The sequence below is a fragment of the Pteropus medius genome, unplaced genomic scaffold, assembly GCF_902729225.1.
Source record: "Pteropus medius unplaced genomic scaffold, Ma_sr-lr_union100, whole genome shotgun sequence".
NCBI classification, from domain to species: Eukaryota; Metazoa; Chordata; class Mammalia; order Chiroptera; family Pteropodidae; genus Pteropus; species Pteropus medius.
Window position 1 is genome coordinate 13,742,224 of NW_024351729.1, and position 16,943 is coordinate 13,759,166.

A 16,943-nucleotide genomic window follows, 5' to 3' on the forward strand; every position below is an offset into this window, starting at 1 on the left:
TATTGCAGTCTCTAAAGAGCGAGAGTAAAATAAGGGAATTTCAGACAAAGTGGCTGAAAGAATTTACTACTCCTAAATCATTACTGGAAAAGTACTGAAAGACATACTTCACCATAAGAAAGGAATTAAACCTAGAAGAAAGGACTGGGATGCAAGGAGCAATGGTGAGCAAAACAATTGGTAAGCATATGGTAAATCTGAATAATTGCCTGTAGCAAATAAAACACAAAACAAATAAAATGGGAAGGAAATTACAATGAAATGAAATTAAAATAAAAGACATCATCACATGGAAAAAGAGAAGGTATGTTTGGAGTTAAACCATTTTGAAATCTTCGTAGAATTTGGGAGAAGAAAGGAGATACTGTTTAAAATTTTTTGGCAGGCCGTAAGCATGGCTTAAAGATAACTAATAAACTAATAAAAATAATGTATAATTTTGAAATCAGTAGGATAAAAAAGCATTACAAAGATAAGATAACCATAAAAGAAAGTAAAAAAGAAGAGCAAGCAAAGATAGGAGGAAAGAATATTTCAAGCAAAGAGAACATGTGGGCAAGGGAACAGAAATGAAAAGAGGCTCCATTGTCAGGTCTAAAATTTGATTTTATTCTACTTACATGCTAATAACTTAGCCTGTTATGGTTTCATGGATGTTGACAGAAGACAGTAGATGCCTGGATAAGATACAAAGGACTATATTACTCACAGCCTGGCAAGTAGCATAAGCATCAATCAGCATCTTTGTGTCAGTTCCCTTGTTTCCTAAGCCCCATGACAGTGATACACAGGGCCGAGATGAATGTTTGCACATGCAGTGCGTTGTATTATAGGAGAGGAACACTAAGCTTGGGAACCTGTTGCTTTATAGCAAGCAGTAAGCAAGTCTGCTGAGAGTAGGGGAGAGAGAGAAAGAAGGAGAGAGAGAGAGAGAGAGCGCGTGCGAAAGCAAGAGAAATTATATTTTCATTTCCAAAAGTTGCTTGCTGTAGAAATAACTCTAAGAAATAGTCCCCTAGGATCAGTCAGGGCCTCGAATTCTTGGAACACTCAGTAAGATATGTGGGAGCACAGGAGACCCGTAGCAGAGTATCTCCCAACACACATAAGAGAGAATCTGTGAGTGCATTGGTTTGCTGGGCCATATGGTACATTGGGTTGGAGAGGAGGAGAAGGAGCGGGGTAGGAGTAGAGAGGAGTAATTTAAAGACCCATTGCTGTGTAAGGTTGTTGTATGGTTATTAGGGCTGGTATAACAAAAATACCATAGACTGGGTGGCTTAAACAACATTTATTTCTCACAGTTCTAGAGGCTGAGAAGTACAAGATCAAGTCCCAACAGGGTTTATATAGCATCTTAGTAGAGTAATAAAATTGTAGAGAAGTGAGAAGAAAAGGAAAAGGACTAAGCTTCCAGGGAGTGGCAAATTGTGAGAAGGTAAGTATATGGGGGAAACCAATTGAAGATAAAGGTTGTTTCAGCAAGGTTTGTTATGTAGGCTTCTCTGGTGCCATCTCTGGGCTGACGAGGGTCTAGAATTGTCTCCAATGATCAAGAATTGTCCTTCCTGGTAGAGAGGTGGAAGGCAGAGAATTTTTCTTGTGTCTATTTCTTCTCAATTGCTTTCAGCTCAAAATAATCCTGATATCAGAGAGGCATAGTCTGAACCAGGGGTCCCCAACCCCCAGGCCACAGACTGGTACTGGTCCGGTGTGTGGCTTGTTAGGAACCAGGCTGCACAGCAGGAGGTGAGTGGTGGGCTGGGGAGTGAGGCTTCATCTGTATTTGCAGCTGCTCCCCAGCGTTAGCACCATTGCCTCAGCTCCACCTCAGGTCATCAGGCATCAGATTCTCATGGGAGCACCGGTCCCTGGTGCCAAAAATGTTGGAGACCACTGCTCTAAACTCCTTCAACCACTACATTCATTTATTATATACATTTAAAAACTTACATGAAAATTGATTTAAGAAGGATGAGATAAACTATATATATTCAATATCAGTCTTAATATTTTCTTCCTATATTGTATTAGATTATTTTATGTACCCTTGGTGCATATAACTCAGTTGAGAGACCATTGGAGTTTAGCATATATATCTTTGGAAACGTATTCATGACATCATAATTTATTTTCTATGATCTACTTACCAGCAATTAGGTTTTCTTACCAAAAATGCTGCGGTGAACATCCTTGGACAGATATCCTTGTCAAATTGTTTGACTATGTCTGCAGAGTAAATTTTTTTGTAGTAGTAATGTTGAGTCAAATGATATGTGATTTTACATTTTGGTAAATACTCTCAAATTGCCATACAAAAAAGCTGCACCAATTAACTTTCTAAATGTTAGTCTATAAAAGTCCCTTTTCCCACACTTTCTGCAAAACTAGGTATCAATCTATTAAATGTTGTCCAATCTAGTAGGAGAGAAGTGATATAGTGTGGTATCAAATAACATTTCTTTAATTATGATTAAGTGTAAACATTTTAAATTAGATTTAAACCTTTGATTTGCCTGTTTATATCTCATGCTAACTTTTCCTGTTTTGAGGGTAAATATCTCTAAGACCTCTATGTAAATTAAGAAAATTAGCCCTTTGTCACATATGCTATAAATACTTTCCTGGGATGCTCTTTTTCGTTGAATTGTTTGTGGCTGTGCGGAAATGATTAACTTTTTAAAAAATGTAGTCAAATCAGTAGATTTTTCTAATGATACTAATGCTTGGAGCTTCATGAAGAAGATAAATCCTCAGCATTCACGTCCTCCTTGAATGACAGATTAGGAGTCAGAATGGGGAGGGGAGATCTTAGGATTTGTGATGGGAGAGTTTGGGATAGAGAAATTCTAGCAAAAGGGAGGAAAGTTAGGAAACTCTTAGGATAACTGCGGGTTGGATCACATGGAAAATATGAGTAAGGGCTCTGGAATCAGCCTTGTTGGGTTCAAATCTCAGGACTAATATTTACAAAATGTTTTTGGGGGGCGAGCAGGTAATAGGCCTTTCGTTGCCTCAGTTTCTTCATGTAGAAATTATTAGTATTTTATCTCAGACTTAAGAGAGATAAGGTAGTGGTACAGTGCCTGGCAGACAGTGAATGCTTCTTAGAAAAGAAATAAAGAGAACTTGGGCTAGGTTGTAGGAGGAACAAAAGGAATAGACATATTGAGAGACTTATAGAATGAAAGCAAGAAAGACCCAGAGGAATGAATGGCCTGCTTTCTGTGAGTAAAATCATGACCCTGTTAATGAAAACAAGAATCAAACAGTGATGCTGTAGCATGGAGGTTCAGCAAAGAGACCCTAGAATCAGACAACTTGTTCCATATTCCAGCTCTACCCCTTAGCTAGCTTTGTAACGTTGGGCAAATCACCTAATGTCTCTCTGCCTTGGTTTCTTCAACTGAATAATAATTATATCTATCTTATAAATGAAGAAATGAAAAGTGAGCTAATATATGTGATGCACATGGAACAGAATCTGGCACAGATATATACTTAAAAATATTAGCTATTATTATTAATCTTTTTTGCACTGTACCAGGTGCTTTTTTACTATCATCTCATTTGCGTTTTCTACAATCCTTTCTCTTTCAATATGCATCCATCAACTGCCAAGATGCTCTTCCTGATTTCACCAATTCTAAATTGGGGGGCTGATTTAAGTCTGCCCTTCCATATTCTGGATCGTTCTTATTCCCTGTTAAACTAATATATTCTATGTTATTAATAGGCATTGATAACTTCATGTTATCCCTCTCAGATGACATTTGCATTTTAACAAGAATTTTCAAGGCCTTGACTCAAAGGAGTGAGTAATGTGGTTATTTTAGGTATCCTGGCAGAGAGAAACAGTCCTTGAGCTGGGAGAGCTTTCCTAAACTCTAAATTTATATCAAGCCAGCAGCTGCCTACACTGCTCACTCAGAATATGGTGTGGGGGTTATATTGGTGATCAGGGAGTGATTTAAATCAATTAACCAATATTTTCGTCACTTGTTATATGCCAGAAACTGTATTAGGTAGTGTGGGGAAGAATATAAAGATGAATAATCCTTGTTTCAAGAAATCTATAATCTAGTTGAATAGATCAAGACGTAGAAAAATAAAAGAATTATTCTCACTGCCAAAGTCAGAACAGATCTGAGAATATTGCCTACTGGTCAATATACGGCCATGTCAAATCAGGAGGAAGATTACCTAGAAAGCTGCTCATCAGATCATTTACCACAGAGCCAAAGCATGAGCAATTGCTTAGAAATGGAGCTGGCTCTGCAGTCAGAACCACTGAAGGAGAAGATACTGCACTGAGTTATGCATCAGATGGAGTCTGGACGAAGCATTAACAGAGACTGAGAGCCTGGGGCGAGGACCAGAGTGCAGGGCAAGTGAAGGTGGGGGATCCATTAACCTAGTGGAGGAATTCTTTCACATGAATTATGGCATGCCTTGCTGGGGTGGGGATGGGTCTTAAAGGAATCAAACTGCGAAGAAACAATAATGTGATCTGTTTCTTCATTTGCAGAACGAGAAAGGTTGAAACATATGAGCAATAAAATTTCTCAGCTCTGGTGGACTATAAATCAATCATTCTAAGACCAGACAAAGGCAATAATAAGTGATATTCAAATGAGATATTATGACCCATGTTTCCAATCAGAGTTCTTTCATTCCTTTTCTGTGAAATCATTCAATTTTCTTACACTATCACTTGAATATATTAAGAAAAGATAGATTCCTTAGTTTTTCAAAACCAAGGTGGTCTTATTTACAAATTCCTCTAAGGTAGGAGAAAAAAGAAAAAACAAATTTAGCCCAATAATGATTCAAATAATCTTTTTGATCTTTGGTCTTTTAGTTTTTATTCCTGGCCAATCAGTTTTGAGAGCACAGATCCCTGAAATTTGGTGCATGGGGTCCTTTTTACCCATCCTGGCTCCCACGGCTTGTATTCAAGTTGCTCTTAGAAAACATGCATAGCTTCCTGCCATGGGGCTCTGGGTTTGGGGCTGGGTAGCTGCTACTGTGTCAGGAGATGAAATTGACTGAAATTAATAAATTACTGTCTAAGCATCTCCTGGAAGTTGCGAACCTTTAGTAGACTCTAGAGTTCCAAAATATTACATCAGACAGATTTTGCCATTGCAATAGTTGTCTAGGTGAAGAAACTGACTCCTGATGTTTTCTACTCTGCTACATTCCCAGAATCCTCTATCCTCTAAGAATTGCTAAAATTTGGAATTTATAAAAGGAAATGATTGGAATGTCCATAATGCTTGGAAGAACTGATTATTGTGAGTGCACTATCAGTATTTACTTGAGTTGATAATGGCTTTCTATTGTTATACTTATTTATTTAATAAATATTTATTAATATACATAAAAATTACCATTAGGTTTTCCTTTTGAAATTAAGAATGAATGGAGTAAATGGGCTGCCATTAAAGAAAGTTTGAGATGCACCAATATAGCCCATAAATCAATGGCTGAAAAATTGGTTTGGAAAAGCTTTATGTGATTAGGGTAGAAAGATAGTATAGAGATTTAAGCTGCTATATGATCCACTCACTGCTTGGGAGAAGAATGAGCTGGCTGGGGCCGTGGTCCATAGGGCTGAGAGATGGAGCGGGGACTCCCAACTTAAATCTGTGGTGAATCCCAAGTCAGAGATGTAAATAAAGTTGAAAATAGCTGTGCAGAAGTTCTGAGATTCAAGGCGGGTGGGGATGGGGTGGGGTGCGGGGTAGGGGGTCATAAGGTAAGCTTTGGAGGCAGCTAGGGTAGCCAGTGTCTGAAACCAGAGTCATGACTTCTGTGATCTCACATCCTCTGGGTAGCAGTCAGAAGATATGATCAAGCTGGGTGCTGTGAGTATATTAAGAGTAGAGCCAGATAGTATCACCCACTTAGATAGCCTCCTTCAAAATTGTCTGAGCTATCACATTCTCTTGCTCTGTCTCCATGATTTTGCTCAATTGTACTAAGAAAGTCAAGTTATTGCAATCAGGCTAGCTATAGAAAGGGCAGGTAGATCTCCTGATGTATTCTTTACCAACCTTATCATCTGACAGTCAGCTTACTGCTGACTCCCTGTTTTCTGTAATCTTGAATGACTTTCGCTGGGTAATCAGAAATCCTGAAGTACTCCCGTAGAGGAAGGAAGACCTTGGATATCAGTTGGTCAACTTTTGGGAGAAGCAAGACTCAAGAAGGCCACTCCTTTGGTCCTGAGTGTCCATTTGTAACTATAGTTGACCTAGAAAGCCTGGGAGTTTGATAGTGTTCTCCTGGAAACACAGCTGCAGTCCCTGCACCCTTGATTTTGAATGTTATGCTGAGAGTGAGGCCACCTGTCCCTATATCTATATTTTTTTCTCAAAGAGCTGAGTGATTGCCTAGAACAGCTGTGGGTATTTGTGTTTTATTTTTACAAGCCCTAAGCAACTGAGTGAAAAGCAAAGCCAATTATGTCGTTGAGTCCTTTAATATGTATGAACAGAATAGCAGAAAACTGAGTTAGCCATGGCAAATACATGGTTTTCGTAGAGGAGGAAACACTGAATTTTACTGGGGAATCAGTGAACAAAAGAGGCAAAATGTTTGCTTTTTTTGTGGAAAGACTATTTTTGTTTTGTTTATGTTCATTTAGATAACTATATTTACAAAAAATCTCTTTAAATTGTACAAACCCTGAATTTATTAATACATGATGGCAGAGGAAGTGGGATGGAGTACACACTACATACAAGTCTAGCAAAGATTTTTGTGTGCAGTAATCCCTACAGATTTGTTTGCTCTTTGGGCTGTTTAAAGTGACTTTCCTTTTTTCTTTGAATTCTATGCCTTTTAAATATTGCTGTAAAGTTTAACATCCACTTTGAAAACTTACTTGTAGCATCGTAGCATTAAATCAAGAATTTAGATAGCAGGATCCAGATTTCTCGCATTCATATCAAATGCCAGCAGGCTTTAGGCTACTGGCTATCACCGGAGAATCTTCATGTTAGTGTAGTGAGAAGGCAGTCTTATTTAGTATGTGTAGCATCTTAGTTGGAACAACAAGTCTTTTGGATCCTTGGGTCCACCACTATATTTTTTAATGGTGGCGGTGATGGTGGGTGGTGACACTTTGGGACGTTAGGTGGAATTTCTAATCTTAATATGAACACTCATAGAATCCTTCTACCTAAAAAAAATTGTCACAAAATGTAGGGCATTTTGCTCTCTTTTACTTCTTTTCCTTCTTCTTTCAAGGTGAATACAGTTTGTCCCAGTTATGCTTTTTATTCTTTATTATGAAAATACTAATTAATTATTGTTTATAAAACTTTGGAAAATACAGAAAAACTAAAAATAAGAAAAATTCTATTCCAAAGGGCATAGAAAAACTAAAAATAAGAAAAATTCTATTCTAAAGGGCAAGTGTTTTTAGTATCTCTGTTAATCCTGGCCCAGGTAGGTGTGTGTGTGCGTGCGCATGCGTGTGTGTATGTGTGTGTGTTTCATAATCGAGACTATATTGTATGTAAAATTTTATATTCCTAAAAAAGTCCAGTCATATTTTCTCCAATGTTATTAAAAATTCTGTAAGCAATTCTTCCTCTTTCTCTTACTTCTCCTTCTCTTCCTTTCCACTCTCTTCTTTAGAAAGTATTTGTTGTCTTAATTTTTTTCTTCTTCTATCATCAAAATTCCATTAAGGAAAAATTTACTTTTGAACAAGATAGAATAATAGGTACTGAATTTTCCCTGTAGCCTATGAGGAAATGGCAGCCAAAGAGTTAGTTTATTGGGGAAATGAAGAGGTGTTGGTCAAAGTGTACAAACTTCTGGTTATAAGATGAATAAGATTTGCATGGTGGCTATAATTAATACTGTATTATATACTTGAAAGTGGCTAAGAGAGTAGATCTTACATGTTCTTACCACCCAATACACAAAACTGTAATTACTTGAAGTAATGGAGATGTTAACTAAACTTATTATAATAATCATTTTTCAATATGTGTCAAATCATTACTTGTACACCATAAACTTTTAGTGTTGTGTTAAATATATCTCAGTAAAGCTTGAATAAATAAATAATAAAGGGATAGATATAGGTAGGTAGGTAGGTAGGTAGATAGATAAATAGATAATAGGAAGGCTGGAGAACTCTTCCTAAGAGTAGAAAACCAATTACTAAATATAGAAGAAGCAATGATATTAGAAAGTCTCCATCTGGCAAAAATAATTAACATTAATGGATGTCACAACTAGTGGGTGAAAGTGAGGCGAAGAACGAGATTTTACATAGTTAAATCGTCTCTCCACCAAATATTTATTGATTATGAAAGGGGAAAAACTTAGCTTTACACTTTTAGGGACCTAGAAAATACTGTCTTAACCATATGAAAGTAACATCACTGGTAACAGGACTTTTGTAGAGGTGAAATAGACCACCTACCCAAAGTTGGTTTAGGTCTTGAGACTGATGGTCTCTCTCACACACACAAAACCTGAGGATAGAAAGAGGTTTATTACTCACATTTTGAGACTTCAGGGAAGAGTAGGGTAGACTCACAAGCATGTCCTGAGAGAGCAAGGGTGACTGGTTTGGGCTTTTATTTTATTTAAAGGGTGGGGCTACTGATGAGGATTCCCAGGCAGGGGCCTGGACTTGTGTGGTTTGAACTTCTCACCTAGACCGAAGGAAGGATCATCTGGGGGTGTTCTTATGAGCTGGCCCAGATGTGGGGAATAGAGAGGGATGACTTGAAAGTTATCAGCAATCTAACATCAAAAATGGAATCTCATTCTTTATTACATGGGCCAATTGATGCCACATCCCATCCAATAAGTGCAATGAGAAGAATATGTCTGTGATACTCTAGCCAAAAATACATGACCTGCGTCTAATCTTGAGAAGCATCGGACAAATTTACTGTGTAGAAAATAGTTAACACAGCAAGCCTTTCTTCAGAAAGCCCTGCTTGCAAGATTGGCCTTTGTTGACCTCTGAGAACTTGGATTTCAGGAGTGTTCCCACCACACTGATAAGACTGGCTTATTGAGCCTAAACTGTACAAAGAATGTGTGTGTGTGTTTTTTAAAGCCTACAGCATCTGGTCTTCCTAGGTGGTCTCCCATCCAAGTACTAACCAAGATCGACCCTACTTAGCTTCTGAGATCAGATAAGATCGGGCGTGTTCAGGGTGGTATGGTCATAGACCAAAGATGTGGTTTATACTGAAACTCTGTTTTCCTTCTGGAAGTCTGGATTTTTGGTACCTGCTATGCAGAAGGTGCCTAATGCGACCAGCCTCCTATAAAAACCTTGGGCACAGAGTCTCTAATAAGCTCTTCTGGTAGACAACATTTCACAAGTATTATTACAACTTATTGTTGGGGGAGTGAAGCATGTCCTGTGTGGCTCCTCTGGGAGAAGACTCTTGGAAGCTTGCGTGTGGTTTTCCCTGGACTTGGTTCATTTAGCCTTTTTCCTTTGCTGGTTTTGCTTAGTGTCCTTGGCTGTAATAAATCATAGCTGTAAGTACAACAATATGCTTAGCCCTATGATTTCTCCTAACAAATCACTGAAATTAGGAGTGACCTTGGGTGCCCCTGAAACATCCACATCGAAAGACATTCTATAAAATGATTGTCTTATAATTTAAAAAAAATGTCAGAGTGATGGAAGTCAAGAAAGTTATACCAACAGGAAACACTGTGAGATCCTGGATTGGATCCCTCACTGAAAAGAATATTTTGGGGATACAGAAATAAATATATACAGTGGACTCGTATGTCCATAACTGGCCAAACTTTCATGGGCTCTGGATAATGGGTCTATAGGAGTTCAATCTTGCAATTTTTTGCTAAGTTTACAACTGTTTCAAGAGAAAACATTTTTAAAAAATTCTGAAAGCATATTTTTAATACTACATAATATTCTACTTAACAAATCTACTGTAGTTTCCTTAGCCTAGTGGTTCTCAATCCTGAACATGAGACTCACTTCGAGAGTTAAAAAAAATGTACATGCCCAGATATCACCCCCCAGAGATTTTGATTCAGTTGTTTTGAATGAGGCCAAAACATCATTCTTGTAAAAATAAAATTCCCCAAGTGATTGTAATATGGAACCAGAAATAAGAACTGCAAGGGTAGAAAAACTATGGTAGTAACCAATTCCTTAATGTTGTCTATTTAGGTTGTTTCTATCTATAATATTTCAATAAGAATCTGTGCATAAAGCTTACCCCTTATTTTGTATTTTACTCTTATCGATCTCAGAAGTCAAAGGGTATGAATATTTTAAAGTCTCCTACTGATACTTTTTTAAACTGTTTTAAAAAACAAATTATCCAATGTCTATTTAGCCTTCTTGTATGTAAATAAATCATTTCAACATTTTAAACATCTTTGTTAACATGATATACAAAAGGTGTTATCTTGTTTTAATCTTTATTTCTTTGATTTCTTTAGAAGATGAAGTATTTCCAATTTTTGTTGCCCATTAGTGTTTTCTCTTTTGGAAATAATCTTTATATCCTTTTATCTATTGGGGTAATAGTCTTTCTTTGATAATTTTTTATAAGTGCTTTATCACAGTTGTTGCAGTATTTCCCCAATTTGTGGTTTGCCTTTCAATTTTTGTCATTTTACTCTATAAGAGAAAGGACATTTTCTTGGGAATCAGAAAATATGCTGCAGCAGCAAGAAGAATTGGCAAGTTCAAGACTTGTTCTATATCTGGAAGGAGTTCCTAAAAGAGAGGAAGAAGAAAATACCGCAAGCTTGGGCGGAGAGGCTCTGTGTTTTCTGTTCCTGGGGTATTTTGGAGGTGAGGAACATAAATCGAACCAGCATTTGTTTGTTTTGATTTGTTTTGTTCTTAATCATAGGACTAGCTGCTTTGTTTTGAGGACAGTAGAGTAAATGACACACACTAGAGCTATTTTTCTCCTTGGTCATAGAATATTTGAAAAATCAGATACTAAACTAATTGTAACACAGTCCTGAAAATAAAAACTTGCTAAAAAAATTAATTCACATAAGAAGTGCTGCGTGGGTTGGCAAAAACAGATAGGAATAAGCAGATTGTACTGTCTGTTATTGAGAAGGATATTCTTGTCTAACCCCAGTCATAAACACTGCAGTATTCAGTGTCTCAGAATAAGAACCCATCAAATAATGATGTTATTTCAGAAAACTCTATAAGAACACATTAAAGGAAAATAAGGATTGTACGCAGACCCGAAAAATCTGGGATAGCCTGCAAAAACCTATTCACCCCACAGGTTAGTAGAAGGCTTCAGCCACGTGGGGGAGCTCAACTCTCATTTCCCTCATCTATTACTCCACCCCTGAAGAGGTTGACTGCTGACTTTGGATTGATTGGTCAAGTCCAAGAACACAGCTTAAGGCACCTTGCTAGAGCCTGGAACTTTCTACGCGCTGAAAGAGAGGTTAAACCTAGTGGCAAGGTTTCTTTTTGGCTCCTCATTTTGTAGGATTTACTCTCTTTGATTGGCTTTTAAGGAAAACTAGTTTCCTGTACAGTTAGGGTGATAAAAGAGGGCTCTGCTTAGACAGAGGGGCCTGCTGCCCCCGCTTCCCAGAAGGCCTTGAGGGGACAGAATGGGTAGTTTCTAGAAACTAAGAAAAAATTTTCTTTCTTTCCTTGCTTTAATTGCAATTTGATTAGAATTGTCTTTTCTCTCCATCAGAGCCAAACAATGAGGACGACTGCAGGCCAGGCAACATCCTTTGGGTAATGAGACAGAACTGATTGTAATGGGTTAGGAATTAGTTTCAAGGGGAAAGAAAGGCTCATCTCAAAACGGACAGAGCCTCTCTGTAGTGAACTTTGGACTGATGGTGCTGGCATTTGTGGATGAGTGTATTCACAATCCAAGGATTTTGATTTCCTTTTTATCTCCTGTTTCTCAACCTGGGTTGAGATAAGTCCTGATAATGACATGGATTTTGGAGCTGTGTCCAATAAACTAGAGCTATGAAATTCATCACTAAACAGATGAAGAGGTTTAGAGTCCTTTCTCCTTATCTCCCTCCCTCTCTCTCCCTCCCTTCATGCTTAGGAAACACGTGGGAGAAGACTTCTTTCCTTTCTTCCTTCCTTCTTCCCCTCCTTCCTTCCTTTTATTCATTCATTCTATTTTCCTTTTGGATTTGGTTTCATGTGTGTTATGTCAATAATTGATTTTCCTATTTAAAATTACTTTTTAACTATATAAGTGATTCTTGAATACATTCTTCCTCCAAAAAAACAGACGCCTACAGCTTAAGCTGCTGTGAAGTCTTCTTGGAGCACCACTCCACTACTCAACTGCTTCACTGCCCCAATGCTGTATTCCAGGCATTGTCACAGAGTAATTAAGGAGAGGCTGAAGCCAGATTGCCTAGGCTTAAATTTCACTCTACCACTTAACTTTCTGTGCAACTTTAGGCAAGTTACTTAACCTGTCTGTGCCTAAATTTCCTTATCTGGGTAATGGAAATATAATTAATATCTACCTCGTTTTTAAGGATTAAATGTAATAATATATGTAAAACACTTAAACATCATATCACATTTAGTCAGCACTTAATAAAATGTTAACTATTATTATCCCACTTCTCACTTGTGACATATACTTCTCCCCAGTTCCTACAGGTAACCACTATTATGAGTTGTCCAATTATCGTTTTTGTATTGTTTATGTGTGAGTATGTGTGTGTGTGAGTGTATGTGTTTGACAAAATGATGTAACATTATACATATTATTCTTCAGCTTGCCTATTTCAATTAGCAATGAAGTTTTATGATTTATCTATGTTGACACAAATAGACCTAGCAAATTCCTTTTAACTGCTGTAAAACACACTATATGAATCTATAATTCCTTTAGTTATTTCCTTACTGGTGAATGGTTAAAATGTTAGTAATTTTTGTCTATTATAAACGGTGTTAACAGTGCTGCACAAACCTTCACATACTGATCTGTGCCATACCGTGCACATGTGCCAGAGTTTCTTTCAGATGGAAATCTATATGTGGAACTGCTGGGTGGTAGGGAATGTGCGAAATGGTTGAACCAACTCATATTCCTGCTACCAGTATCTGAGAGTACTCACTTTGTCAAACCCTTGCAAATAACTAAAATCGAACAGTTGTGCCAGTCTAATGGAAAGAATTATTATGTCATTATCTTTTTAATTTGTATTTCCATGGTTTCTGGTGAGATTGATGAGCATCTTTTCATATTTGTATTGGCCATTTGTATTTTTTCTTCTGTAAGTCATCTGCTCATAACCTCTGTTCCCATTTCTATTATATTGTTAGTCCTTTTCTTATTACTCTGTAAAATAATTCTTTGTTAAATATTTGACAAATATTTATCTTAATCAGTTCTGCTTATCTTTTAGCTTTGTTCACAGTCTTGGAGCACACAGACCTAAATTTGGATGTAACCAAGTTGAAGAATCTTTTTTTGTTTGTTTGTCATTTTGCTTTTAGCATCTTATTTAAGAAAGACTTTATCACAATTTTGTATGGATATCTATCTCTCTCTATACATAAAGATACCTATATACATATATCTCTGTCTCTATCTTTATCTGTCTCTATCTCTATCATCTATATTTATCTCTATCTCCATCTCTATCTCTCTACCTCTCTCTCTCTCTCTCTCTATATATATATAGATATATATCTATATCTATCTATCTATATATATATCTATACCTATACCATCATCTATCTTTTCTAAAGGACCCTTTCTATACAGGGATATGTTGTCTTCTTAGAAAATATAAAGGCCTATGGTACCAGAACATTCTGCTTCTAGAAATCATGTTGTGTTGAGAAGCCAGAGCTGATATATTAAAGTAAGAATATGTAGATTATTGCTTGCTGAATGAGGGGGCACAAGCCACCCACACGGGGGTGGCAGGTGGTTCCCGCAGCTCATCCAAGCTCCCACTTTGGGAAAGTGAAACCATGGAGTCATTTTGATTGAAGGCACAGTTTCGATATACCCACACAAAGGAAGTAGTCATAGGATTTATTACTTACAGATGCTAGAAGCAAGGTGCCCCCAACTCCTGCAAGGAGCTGGGGGAAGGGCAGTCCTTCACCCTAGGAGTAGAAGGTAGGGTAGCAAGGTGGTTGGGGTGGACGTCACCAACTTTTTACAGGCTTAACTCTAAGTGGTTGTTTTGAAAAGTGTCCAAGGAGAAGCAAAGGGGGAAATTTATGGCAGGAATCCTAAACACAAGCCAAAGTTGGTGTATTAAATTAAAGTCTTTATTAAACCAAAATCTTTATCAAAATGTTCAGACTCTGGATATAAGCAGGGTTATCATACTGTAAAGTTCCTATGCAGCAACTCAGAAAAACAAAAGTTGTTTTTCTTATCACACATGTTTGCTCAGGGGCAGAGGAAAACTGCAGATAAAGAAGAAGAAGTATTCAAAATCTGATATGGGATCAAAAAAGTATTGCTTGAGCTCTGGAATCAGCAAGTCTGGAATGTGGAGAGGAACAGAACTACTTTTAAAATTAAATTTTTGTCTTGAGATCAGGTAGAACGTGAACATAATAGGAAGGATGATATAGATTAGACAAACAGTGTAAGCCTACATGTTGTAGAGGAAGAATGGGACTAACTTAGGAACAGGTAGAAGTTTGGAAAGAAATATCTGACTCTAACTGAAAGAAATAAAGATTTCTTACAGGACATGGAAATGAACGCAACCATAAGGAGTTAGGTCATGCTGTTGTAGAAAAAGAGGTAGAGAGAGCAGTTTTTCTGTTGGCTGAGAGAAAGCGAAAAAACACGAAGACATACTGCTTTTTCTTGCACCACTAAAGTCTTGAAAAATGTCACCAACTCTAGCTCAGAAATACATTGATGGAAGGATTCTCCAGCTGGCACAAATGTGGAGGCAGAAGGAAATCTAACCTAGGAAGGAGGGTTCTTAGGACTAAGAAACTTCAGTGTCTAAAACAGTTGTGTCTTCAGCATAAAGAATATCACAGGACTTAAACAAACAAACACACAGACAGACAAATGGCATTTGATGAGAGATAGAAAAATAGAAATGAGCAGGAAATATAAGACCAGGAACATTGGGTGCTTTGAGATGTCTTTTGTAAATGGCCATGCATTGTTATGAGAGCATAACACTGTACTCTTAGATGGGGTTCAAACTCTGTTCAACATTTGGGCACTGGGACTACAGCAACGAATATGAAAACAAATTAAGAACATTTTAATAGGCAGAATAAACACCAATAAGTAGAAAATGACCTTAGAAAGCCTTGGGGATTGGTGAGACCCTCAATGCAAAGTTCTTAGTCATGCAAGAAGAGGAACAGTCTACTGGAGTGAATTTTTCAATAAAATTTAGTATTTATATTTCAATCTCTTCATCGTTTCTTCTGAATTTAAGGTCATGGGGGCTAAAGGGATGGACTCGGGAGAACCCTATGGGTTATTCTGGCAATGTTTTTGTGTCTTTTCCTTCTTCCTCTTTAGAATGTGTATTAGTCTTATAGTAAATATACATTTAAACATTATTCATTCCTCAGCTGACACACCTGCTACCTTTGGTTAGAGTATTTTTGTGTCTTTGGAAGCAGGGGCACGCTGAGGCAAAACTCTGATGTTCAACTTCTGACACCTGATCTACAAATCTATCTATAGCTACACCCTACTTTATTTTCTTTCCAGACTTCTCCATTAAGTGGTACTGTGAGTGTAGCCTTAAAAATTTCCCCTCTGTTCCAAATTTAAAAGACATAGCTATGGAAAAAAACAAAACAAAACAAAACAAGCAATAATGAAACATTTAATGGGCTAGAAATGGAAACGCTCAGCAGTAAGCTGGGTCTGCGGCATAGGCCTGTTGGGCTATAGGTCCAGAAATAGGCAGAGTTAAGAGTGTGCCACCTGCAGAGGAACGAAAACCAAAGCGGCCCACATGTGGTGGGGCACCAAGGCCAGGATCACAGTGTAAAAGCAAAGGCTAGATAGGCCTGCCCTGACCTTGGAAGGAGGTTGAAACAGCTCTGATCTTTTCTTGAAGCTGTGATTTTATAAAGCTGAGCCCCGCAGGGTACGGGAGGAAGTAGAGCAAGCCCAGCAGCGGGACCTGTTTGCCTCTGTAACTAGATCTAAAATAGCCCCATCATTCTGCTCTTGGAGCTGTCCCTCCAGTGTAAGACCTGGTTCTGGACTTTGGAGATGGGTCTCTTTGGAGGTTGAGTGTGGGCAATTGTAGAACTTAGATGTGGAGAGGAGCGATCACAGAGAAAGAAAACAAAAAAAGACAAAATGATGACAAAGACCAATTTCACCCAAGATCAGCCTACCAACCCAAATATAAATTCACCATTAAGAAAACTACCAGTAAAAAGTATAATCCACAAAATAATCAGTCAGATGGATTCACTTCTAATGAAATGCAAAATAACAAAGCATATCAAATGATTTTTAAAAATTATGTTCTAGATCTTCAGAGATAAAGAACATGAAATTACAAAGTAGAAGTAGGCATATCTGATAGACTACATAAAAATAGTAATTATGACAATGAAAATACAGTAAATGAAATAAAAAACTTAATAGGGTAAACATTATATTGAACACAGTTAAAAAAACACTAGTGAACTGGAACTAAATAAGATTGCAAATAATATTACATTTTTTCTCTTCCTCTGACAGTCTTGTACACGAAGGTGCTCTTTAGATCAATTCCTGTTTCTCGCCTTTCTCCTTTTTCATCCTATACGATCTTCCTCTATGACTTGCTTTCTCCAACAGCATTATTTTCCCCCTACAGACTAAAGACATGAAAATATTAGTCTCGAGAATAATTGTGCAATTATGTATAACTGCAAACATGGTAGATGAGACATGGACCACTGTAGCTTTTATTATTGGATAGTGTGC

General features: G+C 37.4%; 1 pseudogene; it reads right to left on the reverse strand.

The window, feature by feature from the left end:
• Positions 1 to 9,095: 9,095 nt before the first annotated feature.
• On the reverse strand, positions 9,096 to 9,214 carry LOC120587812 (uncharacterized; annotated as a pseudogene).
• Positions 9,215 to 16,943: the final 7,729 nt, after the last annotated feature.